This window comes from Trachypithecus francoisi, unplaced genomic scaffold (genome assembly GCF_009764315.1).
Source record: "Trachypithecus francoisi isolate TF-2019V2 unplaced genomic scaffold, Tfra_2.0 Lachesis_group10, whole genome shotgun sequence".
NCBI classification, from domain to species: Eukaryota; Metazoa; Chordata; class Mammalia; order Primates; family Cercopithecidae; genus Trachypithecus; species Trachypithecus francoisi.
In genome coordinates, this window is record NW_022681455.1 from 43,701,590 (window position 1) to 43,722,834 (window position 21,245).

A 21,245-nucleotide genomic window follows, 5' to 3' on the forward strand; every position below is an offset into this window, starting at 1 on the left:
AGTGGCGTGATCTTGGCTCACTGCAACCTCCGCCTCCCAGGTTCAAGTAATTCTCTGCCTCAGCCTCCCAAGTAGCTAGGATTGCAGGCATCTGCCAACACACCTGGCTAGTTTTTGAATTTTTAGTAGAGACAGGGTTTCGCCATGTTGACCAGGCTGGTCTCAAACTTCTGACCTTGTGATCTGCCCGCCTTGACCTCCCAAAGTGCTAGGATTACAGGCGTGAGTCACAGCACCCGGCCTACCATTCTATTTTCTATCTCTATGAATTTGACTGCTCTAGGTACCTAAAATAAGTGGAATCATTCAGTATTTGTCTTTTTGTGACTGGCTTATTTCACTTTGTGTGGTATCCTCAAGGTTTATCCATGTTGTAGCCTGTGTCAGAATTCCTTCCTTTTCAAGGCTGAATAATATTCCATTGTATGTATTTGCTACATTTTGTTTATCCATTAATCCATCAATGAACATTTGTGTTGTTTCTGCCTTTTGGCTATTGTAAAATAATGTTGCTATGAACACAGATGTACACATATTTATTTGAGTTCCTACTTTAAGTATCTTTTGAGAGTTTTTTTTTTTTTTTTTGAGATGGAGTTTTGCTCTTGTTGCCTAGGCTGGAGTACAATGGCGTGATCTCGGCTCACTGCAACCTCTTCCTCCTGGGTTCAAGCGATTCTCCTGCCTCAGCCTCCTGAGTAGCTGGGATTACAGGCATGTACCACCATGCCCGGCGAATTTTTTGTATTTTTAATAGAAACGGGATTCTCCATTTTGGTCGGGCTGGTCTTGAACTCCCGACCTAAGGTGATCTGCCCGCCTCGGCCTCCCAAAGTGCTGGGATTACAGGCGTGAACCACCGTGTCTGGCCAAATGGTTTTAATAATATGAAGAATTCAAGTTCTTACCAAGTTTTAAGGTCTTTAAAATTACATTTCTTACACTTCCATAAAATTCAACATCTCAAGTTAGGAAAAAGTCATTACATCTAATAAAAGCTTATCCACCAAGTTGGCAGCTGTGGACTTCTATTAATAGACTGAAGAATTAGGAAATGTGTATAACTTAAACCCAGGGAAGTAGATTAAATTATCACCTCTTGAAGTTTCGAAATCATTGTTATAACAACCATGTATACACGGTTCAGCATCACAAAATCAGAGTCACAAATAGGAACATAGTTAGCCTCATGGTTTCACATTGTTAGCAGATAATGTCGGTGGCAACCAAAAGGGCTGCATATGGCCTAAGGCCTTTCTAGCTATCATAATGAACAGGTCACACGACTGTGGGGCTGAGCCCAGTAAGGTTTTGACTCTTCTTTCCCAGCAATTTCCTTCAATACCTGAAGCTCAAATTGCTATCTTTGTCCACTGCTTCTATTCCAAGACCCCTTTTGCCTATGTAGAGTGTGTCATGCCAACCCAAGACTCCACACCAAGCATGTCTGTCCCAGCAGGGTGACTAATTCATGTAAATTAAATAATCAGAAAGGACTGCCTTGGACCCAGGTGGATTATGCCTTGAGAAATGCTTGACCATGTTTGTGCAGGTGGGCCCTGCATACCTGCAGCCCTATAGACACCAAACATGTGAAAATTGTCATCAAAATGAAGTGAGACTGACTATTCTGCAACTTGCAGCTATTTCTTAAGACCCTGAAAGCTAGAAGCCCCTAATTTTTACCACTTTCCTCATGATTCTCTCACAGAGATAGTGAACAACTATGTAATTGTGGTCTAAGAAATATTTAGGTATACAAGTGAGTTTGTCCATCCACAGAGGGGGAATGATGAAGTAAACCAGCCTCGCTCCAATGAAGATAACTTTATCTTTCACATGTTAAAAGTTAAACTTGTGCTTGCTTTGGCAGCACATATACTAAAACTGGAATGATTCAGGGAAGATTAGCATGGCCCCTTTGCAAGGATGACACATGAATTTGTAAAGCCTTCCATATTAAAAATAATAATAGGCCAGGCATGGTGGCTCACGCCTGTAATCCCAGCATTTTAGGAGGCTGAGGCAGGTGGATCACAAGGTCAGGATTTCAAGACCAGCCTGGTCAAGATGGTGAAACCCCGTCTCTACTAAAAATACAAAAATGAGCTGGGCATGGTGGTGGGCACCTGTAATCCCAGCTACTCGGGAGGCTGAGGCAGAGAATTGCTTGAACCCGGGAGGTGGAAGTTGCAATGAGCCGAGAACGCGCCACTGCACTCCAACCTGGACGACAGAGCGAGATTCTGTTTCAAATAATAGTAATAATAATAGGCCGGGCGTGGTGGCTCATGCCTGTAATCCCAGCACTTTGGGAGGCTGAGGCAGGTAGATCACCTGAGGTCAGGAGTTTCAGACCAGCCTGACCAACATGGTGAAAATCTGTCTCTACTAAAATACAAAAATTATCTGGGCGTGGTTGTGGGCACCTGTAATCTCAGCTACTTGGGAGGCTGAGGCAGGAGAATCGCTTGAACCCAGGAGGTGGAGGTTGCAATGAGTCGAGATCATGCCCTTGCACTCCAGCCTGGGCAACAAGAGTGAAACTCCGTCTTAAAAAAAAATAATAATAGGCCGGGCGCGGTGGCTCAAGCCTGTAATCCCAGCACTTTGGGAGGCCGAGACGGGTGGATCACGAGGTCAGGAGATCAAGACCATCCTGGTCTACACGGTGAAACCCCGTCTCTACTAAAATACAAAAATGAGCTGGGCATGGTGGTGGGCACCTGTAATCCCAGCTACTCGGGAGGCTGAGGCAGAGAATTGCTTGAACCCGGGAGGTGGAAGTTGCAATGAGCCGAGAACGCGCCACTGCACTCCAACCTGGACGACAGAGCGAGATTCTGTTTCAAATAATAGTAATAATAATAGGCCGGGCGTGGTGGCTCATGCCTGTAATCCCAGCACTTTGGGAGGCTGAGGCAGGTAGATCACCTGAGGTCAGGAGTTTCAGACCAGCCTGACCAACATGGTGAAAATCTGTCTCTACTAAAATACAAAAATTATCTGGGCGTGGTTGTGGGCACCTGTAATCTCAGCTACTTGGGAGGCTGAGGCAGGAGAATCGCTTGAACCCAGGAGGTGGAGGTTGCAATGAGTCGAGATCATGCCCTTGCACTCCAGCCTGGGCAACAAGAGTGAAACTCCGTCTTAAAAAAAAATAATAATAGGCCGGGCGCGGTGGCTCAAGCCTGTAATCCCAGCACTTTGGGAGGCCGAGACGGGTGGATCACGAGGTCAGGAGATCAAGACCATCCTGGTCTACACGGTGAAACCCCGTCTCTACTAAAAAATACAAAAAACTAGCCGGGCGAGATGGCGGGCGCCTGTAGTCCCAGCTACTCGGGAGGCTGAGGCAGGAGAATGGCGTAAACCCGGGAGGCGGAGCTTGCAGTGAGCCGAGATCACGCCACTGCACTCCAGCCTGGGTGACAGAGCAAGACTCCGTCTCAAAAAAAAAAAAAAAAAAAAAAAATAATAATAATAATTAAAAACTCTAGAGGACTGTGATTCCCATGCTTTTCTTTTTTTTTTTTTTTTTTTTTTTTTTTTTTGAGACGGAGTCTTGCTCTTTCGCCCAGGCTGGAGTGCAGTGGCCGGATCTCAGCTCACTGCAAGCTCCGCCCCCCGGGTTCACGCCATTCTCCTGCCTCAGCCTCCCGAGTAGCTGGGACTACAGGCGCCCGCCACCTCGCCCGGCTAGTTTTTTTTGTATTTTTAGTAGAGACGGGGTTTCACCGTGTTAGCCAGGATGGTCTTGATCTCCTGACCTCGTGATCCGCCCGTCTCGGCCTCCCAAAGTGCTGGGATTACAGGCTTGTGCCACCGCGCCCAGCCTTGAATTGCTTTTCAAATCTATAATTGAAAGTACAACAGCCTTTCTCCCCTTGTGAACCCCAAAATAATTTCTGGAAAGGCTGAAACGATATCTAGGAATTATACCTATTTAGAAAAGCAAACCAGCTTCCTGCATTTCTTCCTTCAGCCACATACCTTTTGGTAAACAGTAAAAGTCATATATATATATATATATATATTTTTTTTTTTTGAGATGGAGTCTTGCTCTGTCACCCAGGCTGGAGCACAGCGGCACGATCTTGGCTCACCACAACCTCCCCTTGTGAGTTCGAGCAATTCTCTTGCCTCAGCCTCCCGAGTAGCTGGGACTACAGGTGCATGCCACCATGCCCAACTAATTTTTGTATTTTTGGTAGAGAAGGGGTTTCACTATGTTGGCCAGGCTGGTTTATTTAGTGTAATTTTATTAAATTAATTTTAAAAAAGATGTATAGGATAGAAAGGCATGGATGGGATGGGAAATAAAAACGGCTGACCTCTCCCTCTGGGGATCTGGGAGCCTCTGCTGAGGTTTTTGTGTGTGTGCGTTGATGGGGGTTTGGTACTTGAGATCAGCTTCACCAAGGGGCAGACCCAGCTCCATCCCTAGGCCCAGGGAAATGGGATACGTTGCTGCTCTGAAATGTTGATGAGCTGTGGAGGGGAGAGGGACAGGGGAGCAGATGGAATTCCTGGACAATTGTTCCGGCTGTCACCAGAGAGGATAGGCTAGAGGGAGCCCTGGATAATTTATGGAGGGACAGATGCTTCTCCGGAACCATCTGGCCAAGAGAGGCCTGGGCTCGGGGTGGATGAGGTCTTTAGGTCTGAGGAGACTCCTGGCCTCCAGCCTGCCTCTTTTCCTCTAAGTGGCCTGCTTGGCGCCCTGGGACTTTCCTAGGATGGCTGTGCTGCCTGAGGACCCAGCTCCAGAATTCCACCTGATTCTCATCTCACTCTCTCCTTTGCTAAGTCTGGGGCTTGTCTTTGCTACTATTCCTGATAGGGCTAAGTGGGGCCTTAAGGTCATGTAACTTCCACCTATGCATTTTCTTATTTTATAGTATTTTCAACCCTTCTTCTCCACCAGTATATTCCAAAATCTGTCAATCACTCACCTACATACCATTTATTCATTCAATAAATATTTATTGGCCGGGCACAGTGGCTCACACCTGTAATCTCAGCACTTTGGAAGGCTGAGGCAGGCAGATCACTTGAGCTCAGGAGTTCGAGACCAGCCTGGCCAACATGGTGGAACCCCCGTCTCTACTAAAAATACAAAAAGTTAGCTGGGTGTGGTGGCATGCGCCTATAATCCCAGCTACAGAGGAAACTGAGGTGGGAGAATCACTTGAACCCAGGAGGCAGAGGTTGCAGTGAGCCGAGATTGTGCCACTACACTCTAGCATCAGCAATAGATTGAGACCCTGTCTCAAAAAAAATTAATTAATTAAACAAACAGAATAAAAAAATTACTGAATACCTGTTACGCCAGGCATTGTTTCAGACACTGGGGATGCTGTGATGAGCAAGAAAACATCCCAGACCTCTGGAGTTTGCTTTGTAGTGAGGAGATGGTCAATAAACAAACAAATATTTAATATAATGTCAGATAATGACAGGTACTATGAATGAAAACATTAAAGCAGGGTAAAGGAGAATAGGGATGCTGATTTAGATTGAGTGGCCAAGGAAGGCTTCTCTAAAGTGATGACCCTTGAGCAAAGACACAAATGAGAGTCAATATTTGGAGGAAGAACATTCCAGGTATGGGGAACAGCAAACTTAGAGACCCTGAGGCAGAAATATGCTTAGTGCATTGGAGGAAAACATGCCATTTATTCATTAGGCAATTACTGTGTCCCAAGCACCTGCTAGGGAGTATGAAGATGAAATCAAACATAGTTTTTGCCCTGAAGAAGCATCAGGGCGAAAGTGATATAACATGTAAATAAATAATTACACTGCACGGGACAGCTACAATAAAGCTATATACAAGTTGCTAGTGATGCCCAGCAAAAGGAGCACTAAAGGGAAGGCTTTCTGCAGGTGACATTTGAGCTGATGGTTTGAAGGAGTAGGAGGAATTGATGATGCAAGGGAGGAGGAGAGAGATTAGACATCTTAAGGTCCGATGTCCTGAAAACAAAGGACAATTTGGGAACCTGAAGTCCCCAGGAGAGGCAAAAAATGAGGCTGATGAAGGTGGAAGAGCTTGGATCATGCGGATGTTTGAATGCCAAACTGAAAAGCTGGTTTTATTCTTTGGATTACGGGCAGTAGTAGCACGATTCTCTCTCCCACTGTATCCTTTTTTTTTTTTTTTTTGAGAGGGAGTCTCGCTCTGTGGCAAATCTCTGCTCATTGCAAGCTCCGCCTCCCGGGTTCACACCAGCCTCAGCCTCCTGAGTAGCTGGGACTACAGGCGCCCGCCACCAGGCCCGGCTAATTTTTTGTATTTTTTTAGTAGAGACGGGGTTTCACCGTGTTAGCCAGGATGGTCTCATCTCCTGACCTCGTGATCTGCCCGCCTCGGCCTCCCGAAGTGCTGGGATTACAGACGTGAGCCACCGCGCCCGGCCCCACTGTATCTTTGAGCTGTGTTCCCCTATTCTTTTTTTTTTTTCTTTCTTTCTTTCAGTACTAGAGTCTTTCCCCGCTTCCTGCTATTGCCCGGCTCCTGATACGTCCTTCCTTCTGCGGCCAAGCCTCCAATCCCTGCTTTCAAGAGAGCCCCATCTTTCGCCATCACGTAGTGTGCCACTTCCCCAACCCCAAGCCCTGCCCCCATGGCCCCGCCTCCGATGACGCGGGACGCCAAGTGCGTGGGGATTCCCGCGGCCCTGGCCACTACCCGGCCTGCCCCGCGGCAAGATGGCGACCTGAACGCAGCTGGCAGCGGTGGAAAGTTTGTTGTGGGGTTGGAGTAGTCGGGCGGGGAAGCCAGAGTGGGGGGGGATTGCGGGGGCCCTAGTCTGTAGTAGGGGCGAAGTGGGTACTGGCTCCAGGGTTGAAAAGAGGAGATGGAATGGAGTAAGGTCCGAGGCGGAGAGGAAAAAAAGGAGCTGGGGCGGACCGGGGCCCTAGGGTCCAGTGGCAGCCCTAGGGGAGGGAGATTTGGGGTGGGGCAGCCCGAAGTAGGTGTTGTGCGGGTGCTGGAGAAGCAGAGTCACAAGTTGGAGGAGAATTTCTTTAGCCGCGAATAAAGAAGCCTGGAGCGTGGGATAGAGGCCCGACTGTATCTGACCGGCCAGAGGGGAAAAGGATATTTCTAGTAGAGTGGGATAGTAAGGAAGAGAGATCTGGAGGATGCCGGGCAGATCTGCTAAGGAGGGAACTAAAACCAGTCAAATGACACTCTTCTAGGCTTAGATCAGCCTTTCCACAGCTCCTGTAGCAGCATCTGCCCCAATTTCAGCAGAAGATTCAGGTGCCCCAGGGACTGGAAGAAATTACATTGCCTGCTTGGAAAGAAGAAGAAATAGCGACTTGCCCCAGCCCAACCCCAGAGCGGGTAAGGTGGCTTCCAATGACAGGTTTCTGGCTGGCATGCTCCCTGGGAGGAGGATGCATGGGCTTAGAGTGATGCCAAGAATCATTTGGTCTGAGAAGGGCTCTCTTCTATAGAGGTTGTCCTTTGTCTGAGGTCCTTAAGTTAGTGTTTGGCGTAGATTGCAGACTGACTTTTGAGAGTTGGTGTGGAATTAAGCTTTGTGTGCCTTCACCTATGCAAGCAAACCTGGACAGAGGCGTAGAGACCAGGCTGAAGGATTTTAACACATCCCTGTCACAAGCAGTTTCCTACATGCTCATTGTTTCTGCTTCAATTTCCCCATCACATTTTCACTTTGGAGTCCTGCCTGGAAGTGGAGATTTGTGGGTGACAGATGGTGGGGAGTCATGAGAAAACAAATTCTGATCGCGTTCACTGACCATTTAGGTACTTGCTGTCACCAACTCCTGAATTCATTCTCGCTGCGTGTCTACTTTTGCTCTTTTGGTAAGAAGGGCTCATTAGTGTTCCTCTGGGGATGTGGATTTTGGTAGGGGTATCAGAGGTGAGGGAAAGGCAGGTTGGGATTACGGAGAAAAAATATAGAGCAGTTTCTGGTAAGAGATCAAGCAGACTGATGTAAAGCTCTGGTAATGTTTAGCACCTCACTCCCTATCCTTGAGAGCCCTAATATTTGAGAGTTGCTTTACAGTTGGACAAGTGTGGTGATGGAAAGAAAGGATCATGGAACTTGCTCTTTTCTTTTCTGGTAGTTTTCTTTCTCTCCTCTGTAATCTTCCCATCAGACCACTTTTGAAAAAATCAGTTTCACTAGCCAAACTAAGCATGGCCTGAGAGGTAGTGGATTTGGTATTGGAGAGAAAGGAAGGGGACTGGAGCCAGAGAACACAGTGAATGTGGCCTTCACTTCCTTTGGTGAGTGTTATGCCCTAGCCAGAGTTGGGAGTAGCCTTCTTATTGAAGCCTGCTTCAGGATCAGCATTGCCTCATGGTGGACTGGGAGGTCTTGTTTGATCTAACACTCTTCATTAACTATCTGCTCTCTACTTCCCCCCAACCAAAGGCTTACTCCAGACAGAACAACCCAAGTCGCTGTTACTAGGTCAGCTTCAGTACCTTTAGGTATCTGAAGAACTGATGATATGTAGCTGTGACTCCATTTCTGACGGTTGAGAACCTCCTTTTCCTGAGGACAATTTGTGCCCCCTTGAAAATTATAATTGTAGTCACCCAAGGGTAGTGTGGTGAACACACATAACGGTTAATAGCACTGACTCTGAGCCTGGCATGGTGGCACATACCTGTAGTCCCAGCTACTTGGGAGACTGAGCTGGGAGGAGCATTTGAGGCCAGGAGTTTGAGACTGCGTTGCACTATGATGACACCTGTGAATACCCATTGTACTCCAGCCTGGGCAACGTAAGAGATGCAGTCTCCAAGAAACAACAAAAAAAGAAAGCACTGGCCGGGTGCAGTGGCTCACTCCTGTAATTCTAGCATTTTGGGAGTCCGAGGCAGGCGGATCACGGGGTCAAGAGATCGAGACCATCCTGGCCAAAAAGGTGAAACCGCATCTCTGCTAAAAATACAAAAATTAGCTGGGTGTGGTGGTGCGCGTCTGTAGTCCCAGCTACTCAAGAGGCTGAGGCAGGAGAATCGCTTGAACCTGGGCAGTGGAGGTTGCAGTGAGCTGAGATTGCACCACTGCACTCCAACCAGGAGACAGAGCGAGACTCCATCTCCAAAAAAAAAAAAAAAAAAAAGGCACTGACTGCCATTTGTAGCTCTGTGACCTTTATTAATTGCATAGCTTTATATGCCTCAGTTTTCTCATCAATCAAATGTGGGTAGTAAGAGTATCTATCGCATAGGGTTGTTTCGAGGGCAAATTAGTTAATACATTAATATGCTTACCCAGTGCCTGACAGTATGTTTTAGTTATACTAGTCAGATCTCAGCACTAATTTCTGCTTCATGGTTGAACCTGCTGTCTGTATAGCATCTACATTGGTTTGGGCTGCTAGCCTGATGTTAAAGAGATGAAGCAGAGCTTTTGGATAATACAGATTTTTTTGTTGTGAGAATATCCTCATTAGGCTATTTAAAGCAATGTTAAAATGCCAGTGATTTCTTGTTTGAAGCTGTGAGGCTCTACAATTATCTTTGCAGTTGAGTAATGATGATAATAACAATAGTGGTGCTTATTGAGCACATTCTGTGCCTAGGATTGTTGTAAGGGCTTTTCATGTATTAACTAATTTAATTTTTGACTTTTTTTTTGAGACGGAGTCTCGTTCTTGTCGCCCAGGCTGGAGTACAATGGTGCTCTCCTCACTGCAACCGCTGCCTCCCAGATTGAAGTGATTCTCCTGCCTCAGCCTCCCAGGTAGCTGGGATTACAGGTGCCCACAACCATGTCTGGCTAATTTTTGTATTTTTAGTAGAGATGGAGGTTTCACCGCATTGGTCATGCTGGTGTCGAACTCCTGACCTCAGGCGATCTGCCCACCTCTGCCTCCCAAAGTGCTGGGATTATAGGCATGAGCCATGGTGCCTGGCCAATTAATTTAATTTTCATAATCATATGAAGTAGATAACTTATTATCCCTGTCTTACAGATGAGAAAATGGAGGCAGAGTGGTTAAGTAATTTAAGATCACCCAGCTAGTAAGTGACAGAGCTGGGATTTGAACCTAGGCAATCTAGCTTCAGTAGTTGAGCTTTTTTTTCTTTAGGTTGATATCAAGTTAACTTAAATATGCCTAGTGGCAATTTGTGTTTCTTGTTTGTTTGACTGTAACCTGGTTCATGTTTGTTTGTCAAGATGGTTAAATGTATATCCATATTGTAGTAGAAACTTTTTTGATTATTTAAAAAAATGTTTAGGGACTGAGTTTTTCATCACAACCCTCTTTCCTCTCAGAACTAGTAACTGGTGCATGGGCTGTGGGGAGGGAGCTTCTGTGCCATGTCAGCCAAATCTGGACTGTCTTCATGATTCAACTTGGTGATGTGATGCAACTTTGGGCCTGGGTTGAGTGGGCAGACTGACATTAGAATCTACACTGAGCACACCTTAAAGGGGTGTGTGTGTTTATTAATGTAGATGTACATATAAGGCTCATTTCTAACTTTGATTACTGACATGAGCAGTTGATTAGCCACAGTAAATATTAGATTCGTAGTCTGGATATAATTTTTTTTTTTTTTTTTTGAGACGGAGTCTCACTCTGTCGCCCAGGCTGGAGTGCAGTGGCCAGATCTCAGCTCACTGCAAGCTCCGCCTCCTGGGTTCCCGCCATTCTCCTGCCTCAGCCTCCCGAGTAGCTGGGACTACAGGCACCCGCCACCTCGCCCGGCTAGTTTTTTGTATTTTTTAGTAGAGACGGGGTTTCACCGTGTTAGCCAGGATGGTCTCGATCTCCTGACCTCGTGATCCACCCGTCTCGGCCTCCCAAAGTGCTGGGATTACAGGCTTGAGCCACCGCGCCCGGCCTGGATATAATTTTTTTAAAAAAGCAAGACATCACCCCCCCCCAAAAAAAAAACACAAAACTTAATGTATTTCCTGAATAAAATTAATAAAATTTAAAACAATAAATAGTAAAAATAGAAAGTAGCAAACTACACAGAAAACAAAACAAAACAAAAAAACCACATTTTTATATAGCATTTTAAATAGCTCCCTCCCCTCAGCTAGAGGGGAAAATGGAAAACAAATGTGCCGCCGAAGAAGCCTGTGTTGTTTGAAGAAGGCCTTGGCAGCGGTGCTCAGTCTCTCCCTTTAGCCAGGCAGGAGGCCCAGTGTAGCCTTGAGGCAGAGGTGTGCCCAAGCTTTGATTGACTGGCTTTCCTTTGCCCTGTATTTAAGACTCACTCTCCTCCTCCTTCTGAGTCATGTCCTGTCTATTTAACACACCCTCAGGGCCCTTCTTTTTCTTCAACAAATGACTCTACCCTGCCATTAAAGTAGGCGCGTGTCTGTCATCTAATTAGATTTCAGGGGAATTGGGGGCTCAGGACTTGGGCTTTCCCTGGGAACTCTGCGCTGGCCCTCTGATGACCTTTCCTATTTGTTTGGCACGTATGATTTTGAGAAGCAGACAGTATCTGTCAGACGAATTGCTCCCCACTCCATGAACTCGGGAGCCATATATCTTAGGATAGTGTACTTTATCTTGCATTGTGTGGCAGTCAGCGTGCTGAAACGTGTTATCTCTGAAGAGTATACCTTTGTACTTTGGTAGAAGTCCTCAAATTTTCTGGATGCGGGTCACATTTTAGTCAACTATGGAGTTGCAAGGTGAAGGATGATGTATTTTGAGCTGATTCTTCCCTTTTACTGTTTTCTTTGTTGTGTAAATCGATTCTCATGAGTGCCTCTTATTCAGGTATTTATGAAGCCAATCCCTTCACTTCCTTCTCACCACCATATTTTGAATGCCAACGACCTCTGGGTGAAGGAAACTTCATTTCTCACCTGGATTCAGCCTCTTAAATAGCTCTCTGAACTGACCTCATTCTAGCCTCTAGATCTTTGCATATACTGGTGCTACTCCTTTGCCTTCCTTTTTGTCCTTCACATCTCAGTTTAAATGTCACTTCCTTTAGGATTTCACCCCTGCCCCCTTGAGTGCCCTTCTTCTGTGCTTCTGTCTGATACTTATGCTGTGTCATACGTGCCTATTTACTTGTCTGATTCTCATAAGACTAAGTGCCCTGAGAACAGAGACTATGTCCTATTCACTACTGTGTTTGTAGCATTTAGGACAGTGCTGGGCCGTAATAGGTGCCTTTTTTTTTTTTCTTTTTTGAGACGGAGTCTCGCTCTGTTGCCCAGGCTGGAGTGCAGTGGCCGGATCTCAGCTCACTGCAAGCTCCGCCTCCCGGGTTCACGTCATTCTCCTGCCTCAGCCTCCCGTGTAGCTGGGACCACAGGCGCCTACCACGCCCGGCTAATTTTTTTTTTGTATTTTTGGTAGAGACGGGGTTTCACCGGGTTAGCCAGGATGGTCTTGATCTCCTGACCTCAGGTGATCTGCCCGTCTCAGCCTCCCAAAGTGCTGGGATTACAGGTGTGAGCCACCGCGCCTGGCCATAGATACTTTATGATGTTATGGTGCATGTAGAATGAATAAAATGTGGTGAGCAGTCTCATCTCATGCCAATCTTCTATGGTGCTGTCAAAATTATTTTCCTATACAATAGTCTTCCTGGCTGGGCGTGGTGGTTCACGCCTGTAATCCCAGCACTTTGGGAGGCTGAGGTGGGTGGATCACAAGGTCAGGAGTTCGAGACCAGCCTGATGAACATGGTGAAACCCTGTCTCTACTAAAAATACAAAAATTAGCCAGGCGTGGTGATGCACGCCTGTAATCCCAGCTACTCAGCAGGCTGAGACAGGAGAATCGCTTGAACCCAGGAGGTACAGGTTGCAGTGAGCCAAGATCGCTTAATTGTACTCCAGCCTGGGTGACAGAGCGAGACTCCATTTCAAAAAAAAAAAAAAAGTCTTCCCTTAGAAATGCCATGAGTTCTTCCTTACTTAACTTAAAGCCCACGCTGTCTAGCTTGGCATGCCAAAAGGCTCCTTATACTGGTCCAGACCCAGACCATTAGCCTGAGTTGCTGCCACTCCACCTCATCTGTCCTGTGCTTCATTGCTCCCAAATTTCTCACTGCTCCTGAACCTGTCATGGGCATCCATTTACCTTCATCTTCTTTGCCTGTGTACTTCACTCGTCCGTAATGCTCACCTCTGCCTCTGAAACTGCCCATCCCCTAAGACCCAGCTCCTTTGTCACCTCCAGTGAGAAGCCTCCCCTGCTTTTCTTTCCTCCTCTTGGCCCCCTGCAGCATTTTCTTTGAACCTCTGTTTTGGCACTTACCATGTTGTTTGGTGAGGGCTCTGTTTACTTGTCTGTTTCTTTCACTGGGCTGATCTCCTGTAGACAGGGGACTTTGCAGAGCATGTGGTGGAAAGGAGTTTGTGGGAATGGTAATGAATAGTGTGAAAGAATCTGATTGTGGAGCTAGGCCGACCTGGTTTAAATCCTAATTCTGCCACTCACCACCTGTGCAACTTTAGGCAAGTTCCTTAACTAGTAGGATTCTTGGTCTCATCTTGGTCTCTAAAATGAGGTTGGCTGGGTATAGTAGCTCACTCCTGAAATCCCAGCACTTTGGAAGGCTGAGGCAGGAGGATCACTTGAGGCCAAGAGTTTGAAGCCAGACTGACTGTGCAACATAATGAGATTCTGTCTCTACAAAAAACATACGAAACTTAGCTGGGTATGGTGGCTTGTGCCTGTGGTCCTAACCCTCAGGAGGAGGCTGAGGTGGGAGGATCACTTGAACCCAGGAGTTTGAGGCTGCAGTGAGCTATGATTGTACCACTGCACTCCAGAATGGGTGACAGAGCCAGACCCAATCTCAAAAAATTAGAAACAAAACAAAATAAAATAAAATAAGGGTGATATCTTTCTTGCAGTTCATAGCAAGTTATGAACTCATAGTTCATAATGAGTTCATAGCTTATAGCATGGTGCCTGGCATATAAAGGACACTTGGGGTTGGGCACGGTGACTCACGCCTGTCAATCCCAGCACTTTGGGAGGCCGAGGCAGGTGGATCACCTAAGGTCAGGAGTTCGAGACCAGCATGGCCAACATGGTGAAACCCTGTCTCTACTAAAAATACAAAAATTAGCTGGGCGTGGTGGTAGGCACCTGTAATCCCAGCTACTCGGGAGGCTGAGGCAGGAGAATCGCTTGAACCCAGGAGGTGGAGGTTGCAGTGAGCTGAGATTGCACCATTGCACTGCAACCTGGGGCACAAGAGCGAGACTTCATCTCAATAAATAAATAAATAAATAAATAAATAAATAAATAAAGGACACTTGGTAAATATTTGTTGAATGAATAAATTTCCCATTTTGGCGCTCTGCAAATAGGAAAAGGTTTTGTTCTATTAAATCTAAAATAAACCTTTTGATTTCTGCCTGGTAGCCAGGAGCATTTTGAGGTGGGAGTAAAACTGAATCTCCTTTCTTGTGATGAAGCAGTAAAAAAGATGAGATTAGGAACATCATCAATGAGCAGTCTGTGCAAAGATTGTTGGTATTTCTCCCCATCTCTTGTGTTTTTCTTTTTTTCCCCGAGACAGAGTCTTGCTCTGTCATCCAGGCTAGAGTGCAGTAGCGTGATCTCAGCTCACTGCATCTTTCACTTCCTGGGCTCAAACAGTTCTCCTGCCTCGGCTTCCTGAGTAGCGGGGATTACAGGTACCTGCCGCTGTGCTTGACTAATTTTTTTGTATTTTTAGTGAAGATGGGGTTTTACCTTGTTAGCCAGGCTGGTCTTGAATTCCTGACCTCAGGTGATCCACCTGCCTGGGCCTCCCAAAGTGCTGGGATTACAGGTGTGAGCCACCATGCCCAGCCTCCCTATCTCTTATTTTGTGATGACTCCTTTGATGATCGTGATATGCTGGCCTTCTCCAGTCCTGGCGAGGTTGGTGGTGGTGGATTCATAATGTAATTAAGACTGGGGATAGACAGAAAGCTGCTCACAGTGGATGACTGGGTGGAGAGTTTCAGTATCCATGTTTCCCAGTATTTTATGGACGGAAAAATGGGTGAAACTGATGGAACACATCCAGGCATTGAGGAAGCCAGACTTCTTGGCCCCACTTTTCTTAGGGCTTTGATGGTCTTCTTATGCCACAGAACAGGCTTAACTTGGATGCTTCCCACAAATGGGGCTGATAGCTGCATCGTGATCCATTCTTTGTTTTTTTGTTTCTAGTGTAGTTGATGGGGGTAGTCCTTAGGGCCCCAATTCCTAACAAACACCAAATTAATTTCTTTCCAGAAGTTTCGATCTCTTAAGTGTATAATGCTAGGTGATACTCCAGTGCGAGTTTACAATCAGATAGGGAAGATATGTCTGAGTTCTCTGGATGGCAGCCTTGTCTGATCCTTCAACCCTTGTCCCAGCAAGGGGCCTTTCTGTGCTCTCAAACCACTCAACTATGCTGTACTGGAAGTGACTGTTAACCTGTCTGTCCCCCACTAGGAGTAAGATCTTCTGTCTCTGAAGCTTCTTAGGGGCGAGCTTTTTTACTGAAGGCCGAGCATTTAGGCACTATAGAGTAAGTGCTGAGCAGTGTTGGTTACTATGTGACCCAACCCAGTCCTTCCTCGGTGGGATTAAAGAAGATGGAATCTATCTGGCAAAACCTTTTGCACCCCTAGGAAGGAAGGTCCTGCATAAACAAAAGGTGATAGTGTTAGCAGTAGCATTACTAATTATTTTCCAGGATTGCAGTCATGTGGTTAAATCATCTTCCAGGTGCTTGGCTTCCGCTGTCTCCTTTTTCGCCTTTTTTTTTTTTTTTTTGAGACATAGTCTTGCTGTGTCACCCAGGGTGGATTGCAGTGGCGTGATCTTGGCTCACTGCAACCTCTACCTCCTGGGTTCAAGCAACACTCAGCCTCCTGAGTAGCTGGGACTACAGGCGTGCGCCACCACGCCCAGCTAACTTTTGTATTTTTAGTAGAGACAGGGTTTCGCCATTTTGGTCTGGCTTGTCTCGAACTCCTGACCTCAGGTGATCCGCGTGCCTCGGCCTCCCAAAGTGCAAGGATTACAGGCGTGAACCACCATGCCCGGTCATCCTATTTATGTTCTAATAACACATCCCTAAGCAATCAGGAATGGGTTAAAGGAGGAGGTGAAGTACACACTAGTAGCTTTCCAGTAGCCTTTTTTTTTTTTTTGAGATGGAGTCTTGCTCTGTTGCCCAGTTGGGAGTGCAGTGGCGTGATCTCGGCTCACTGCAACCTCCGCCTCCTGGGTTCAAGCAGTTATCCTGTCCCAGCCTCCCGAGTAGCTGGGACTATAGGCGCCCACCACCGCGCCTGTAGAGAGAAGGGAGAACAAGAGAGTTCTCTCCCTTGTGCCTGGGTGTGAGAATGTGCCTTGTATTGTGGCATATCTTTGCAGATGGTAACTTGGTGGGGAGTGATAAGCTGCATTTTATGTGAAGCAGAGAGGGGAATTAGTGAGCCAGGCACACTGGATCGTGTTGGATATCTTAGGCTTCAAGGGGACTAAGTCTCCTTGACTGGCCTTGAGTAGAAGGGTGGGACCTCTTCTTTGTTAGTTACTATGTTGTGCTAACTGCGTGCTAGGTGACATTTAGAATTTATAAAGGACATGGCCCCTCTTTGTGAGAAGCTTCTGTGCTGTGGTGGGGAACTCAGCACCCATCCCTTGAGAGGAGGATCTGCTTATGGAGAAGCCATCCTACACCCCAAAACCCTGGACTTCTACTCAGCTAACCAATAGGAGAAAACTCTGCTTATCATTTTGGGTACCAAGCGGTGGGTGGCCTCTTTATACCTTCACAGGTAGCCCAAGTAGGGAATTGAATCTCAGAAGTCTTTGAGGGTCTTGATATTAGGGCAGAATTGTCCTGGTTTTCCTGTGGCTGCCTGGAAAAGAGAGCTTTCCAGGCTTTACGCTGGCATTGGAGATGGGAACTGGGTTCTGTCCCACTTCTGCTTGTGGTCTTGGGCAAATCACTTGTCCTTTCTGACCCTCACAATGGGAGAGTTCCCTATTCTTTGTGCCTCACTGGACCATAAGCATCAAAGGAAATATCGTGGAATGGAAAGAGCTTCTGGAATGGTAAAGCACAGTGTAGATGCAGGGTTTTTGTCTGTTTGCCTAGGAACTGTTGGTTTTGCCATAAACATATATCCCTTGTATAAAATACTAACCATACAGAAAAATATACAAAATAAAAAGTAAGAAAATCCTCCCTTTCTTCTCCCATTGTTCCTGCCTAACTTGTTTCCCCAAAGATAGGGAACCACTGTTTGCCATTTATCTTGTACCCTTCTAATCGTTTTTTTTTTTTTTTGAGACGGAGTTTTGCTGTTGTCGCCCAGGCTGGAGTACAATGGTGCGATCTCGGCTCACTGCAACCTCCACCTCCTGGGTTCAAGCAATTCTCCTGCCTCAGCCTCCCGAGTAGCTGGGATTACAGGTGCATGCCACCACGCCCAGCTAATTTTTTGTATTTTTAGTAGAGACGGGGTTTCACCATGTTGGCCAGGCTGGTGCTGAACTCCTGACCTCAGGTGATCTGCCTGCCTTGGCTTCCCAAAGTGCTAGGATTGCAGGCATGAGCCACTGTGCCTGGCCTCTAATAGTTGTTTTATACGTCTAGATATTCCTCACCAAAACTTAATACTAATGCATACTCTTCAACTTTCTCTGTTCACTTAACACGTGACCCAGGAGTGGAATAGTCCCTGTTGGAGCCACTGAGGATCCTGGTTACAGCCTCCTTTGCAGCTGAGTGGGTTCCTCTGGGGCTGGTTCCCTGGAAGGAATGGAGAAGCTTTACTAGAGGGTCTCGTCACAGCAGGCACCGTGGCTGTCTCTGAGGGACATTTTTTTATTCTGAGATGAAATTGGCAGGAGTGTCCTTGAGTGGGAATCAGGATGGATATAACAGCGATGTGAGCATCGGCACTCCCATCTCACCTGTGTCTCTCCCCTTCACTCATTTCATTTTTGCTTGGGAAAAAAGAAAAATCATCTGATTTCTCAAATCCCATTTTAGTGCAGTGAGAGTCCCTGATTTCTGAAACCTTGAATTAGCCATGTCACTTGCCACTCTTTTAAAAGCACACCAGACCCAGTTGGTGTTTTTGTTTTCCTGTGGGTGAGGATTCTGAAGGTCACCTGTCAGTGGCTGTGCTCAGTCTAGGGCAGGAGTCAGGGCCTGTTGGAAGAGTTGTTGTCTTTTTTTTCTAGACAGTTGTCTCATCTTCATAGTCAGGCCTTGGCCTTTTTGAGCTCTTAGGCTGTAGTCAGAGCAACATGGGGAGCCCGGTGTGTAGGCAGTTATTGGAAATGTTTCCTGTCTGCATGAATCTTGATCCTAGGCTGGGTCCACTTGTGTGGCCAGGGTGGTGACTCTTCCCTTTTTGCCCCTAGTCATCAGAGAGCCTGCAGGGCATCCTAGAACAGGAGAGAGGACCCCTCTCCTGTCTTTTCCCTGCCAATATCTTGCTCTCTGCTAAGCATCAGTGGGTGTGGATATATGTGTTGTAGTCCTGTCCTCCCGCCCCAGGGGACACATCTTGTGGGGTCTCTGGAATGTCACTGCTTTTGCCTCATTTGCCTTGCAGTCTGTGAGCTGGAGGTGTCACTTCCCCCAGGGTGGTCCGGAGGCTTCATGGAAGAGTTGTTTCTGCTGTTGATGGGAGAGCTGCTTGCATGTTGCTCGTGTTGCTTGTTCTGAGAGGGGAGAATAGTCCATGTTGCTCCTCTGGGGCTGGCTCCCTGGGAAGTGCCACCCCTGGCCAGGTGGCAGTATGCAGCCTGCACTGTTGACTGGCCCAGCTGTAGGCCAGGCACACACTGCCCCATTGTACTGTGCTTTCCGACACAGCCCTTGTCATAGCCTCTAATCCTTGGGCTGCTTCTCTCCCAGCCCCTCAGAGCCTGTGGGAGGTGGTGGGATGGACTCTGCTGGCACTGGTGCGGGATGGGTGGCAGCTGCAGCTGTGGGTGGCTTTGTTCTTATAGCCTAGCTTTCAGAGTCCTGGTGCAGCCTGGCAGCAGTGTTTGGGGAATAGGCGAGATAGAAGAGCTGAGCCCCTTCTCCAGCAGCCGTCCTCTCTTTCTGTTGACCAACCAGGGAGGCCAGCTTGCTGACCTCAAGCCTCCCTGGTTGGCAGGGGGAGGGCTTGGCTTCCACCTGGCATGGTTTGCGGATGGGAGAAAGCCCCTGAGGGTCTGGTGGTAAGTCTGCGGTGCTTCCCGTCAGGAGAGTGCAGTGTGCAGTGTGTCCCCTTGGGCATCCTGCAGCTTGCCATTCCTCTGCTTTCTCTCTGCAGCTCCGGAGTTGGGCTGCTCACAAACCAAGCTGTCTGTTTATATGGAGTGCCTGGAGGGCGTCTGCCATGAGTCTGTCGCTAACTGCACTAACCAGGAGAGCTGGCTGGTTGGGGAGAAGACACTAACCCTGTGAGTCTGACCTCGGCCAGCTAACCTGCCCTGGGGTGCCACCAGCAGGGCCTCTGTCCTCCATCCCTCCCCGCAGCCTGGCTGCCTCCGTCCTTAGCTTCTATCACACCATCTCCTCTGCTCTCTTGTTCTTACTACCGGGTCCCTCTATTTTCCCAGTCTCCCTCTGCTGTGGGTGGGGCTGTGCCCCCTTCACGGCCATCTGCCCATCACCAGCCTGCTGACCCCCCAACACCATCACCCTCCCCCAAGTCAGCAGCATGCTCTTCACTTCTCCATTTAAACAGAATCGGTTGGAGTTTCTGTTGAATCTGTGCTTTTAGCACCAGAGTTTGAGAAGATCCCTCAGTTACCATCCCTCAGAAGCTGCTGCTGCTGCTTCTCACGCCTCAGAGACAGATGAGCTAGAGTGGGAAGGGATTTTTCTCCTAGACCAGATCATTTCCTCCCTTTATCAAGAAGGGAAGGTTGGATAGTGTCCCTGTTACTCTCACCGTAGGATAAGAAGTTAGCATCAGCTGCAAGGTTCTCTTTAGGATTGGGGAGGTAGAGGAAAACCTTGGCCTGGTTCCAGGGAGTTCCCTGGGCAGAAGAGTGAAGCTACTTAAACTGAATGCTGGGGCCCCGAACCGGGGACCCATGTGAGACGTCACTCCCATTGGTGACTGTTGCTCTGGGAGGTGGAGTTTGGTCCCCCCACCTCTTTTCACGTCTGGAGCTTCAGGTGGACTTTAGCCATGAAAAGCTGGGAAGGGCGCCTCAGTAGAGTGGGGGCAGGACCTGGCTTTGGACTCCACACTGGGCTCAGAAAAGGTCCTGGCCTCAGATTGGGAGATGGGTGAGTGCAGCCTGGTGTGGAGAAGCTCCCACGCAATCCCTTCTCCCTCCAGGCTTGGGAAGGAGAGGTGGGTCTGGAGATCATGAGAAAGTTGATTGCCTGTTGTTTCCTGGTGTTCCACACAGGTCACTCTAGATACACTGTGGCTCTGGCTTCTGGAGGTGGTGCGGTTCTGGGGAGGCTGGACTGGGGAGCTTGGGACCTGAAGGCTACCTAAGTGGATTCTGTTCCCCTTGGGCTGGGCGAGAGAAGACAGGAGCCTACCAGCATTGGGTGGGAGCTTGTAAATGGGAGAGGGTGTGTTATGGGCCCAGAGCGAGGAGGGTAGCACTCCCAAGCAGGATGATGATTTCTCAGAGGTTGATACATTAAGAGACCAAAGTTGATAGGGGATATCCATGTTGATGAGAAATATCCTTTTTTTTTTTTTTTGAGACTGAGTTCTGCTCTTGTTGCCCAGGCTGGAGTGCAATGTCGCGATCTCAGCTCACTGCAACCTGCGCCTCCTGGGTTCAAGCGATTCTCCTACCTTAGCCTCCCGAATAGCTGGGATGATAGAAATGCACCACCACGCCTGGCTCATTTTGTATTTTTGGTAGAGACGAGGTTCTCCATGTTGGTAAGGCCGGTCTCGAGCTCCCGACCTCAGGTGATCCACCCGCCTTGGCCTCCCAAAGTGTTAGATTACAGGCGTGAGCCACTGTGCCTGGCCCAGTGAGAAATATCTTGATGAAAATGCACAATATCTGATAAATGAATGTATGTACTATGCAATATTAAGGATTTATAGTACTGATCAATATCCATGTGGAAATGAATTTTATTGTATGATTAATAATAGTGAATGTATGATAGTTGATTAAGGAATAAACAATACCTGCTTATATGCATGTGGATTGATCTCGTAATGTATTATTATATATGAGTGTACTATGTACAAATAAACATTTATAGTACTATATATTATTCATGGGGACTAGCAGTAATGCAGAGATGTTTAGGGACC

At 47.4% G+C, this 21,245-nt stretch overlaps 1 protein-coding gene and 1 non-coding gene across 15 annotated transcripts in view; both read left to right on the plus strand.

Moving 5' to 3' along the window:
- The first annotated feature begins 1,857 nt into the window (after positions 1 to 1,857).
- Positions 1,858 to 1,964, plus strand: LOC117088821. The gene has a single exon (XR_004439351.1). It is a non-coding gene; the product is annotated as a U6 spliceosomal RNA (small nuclear RNA).
- Positions 1,965 to 6,628: 4,664 nt separating this feature from the next.
- The window catches only part of TJAP1 (tight junction associated protein 1), a 29,591-nt gene continuing 14,974 nt past the window's right edge, over positions 6,629 to 21,245 (plus strand). For 4 of the 14 annotated variants that reach the window (XM_033217257.1, XM_033217263.1, XM_033217258.1 and 1 more), the window contains exons 1-2: positions 6,629 to 6,748; positions 7,207 to 7,354. The gene's annotated coding sequence lies outside the window, so the exon portion shown is untranslated. Of the gene's footprint in view, positions 6,749 to 6,814; positions 7,355 to 7,780; positions 7,841 to 9,725; positions 9,741 to 19,271; positions 19,402 to 21,245 lie in introns of those variants that run through there. The other 10 variants (XM_033217265.1, XM_033217266.1, XM_033217259.1 and 7 more) reach the window with 8 other exon arrangements.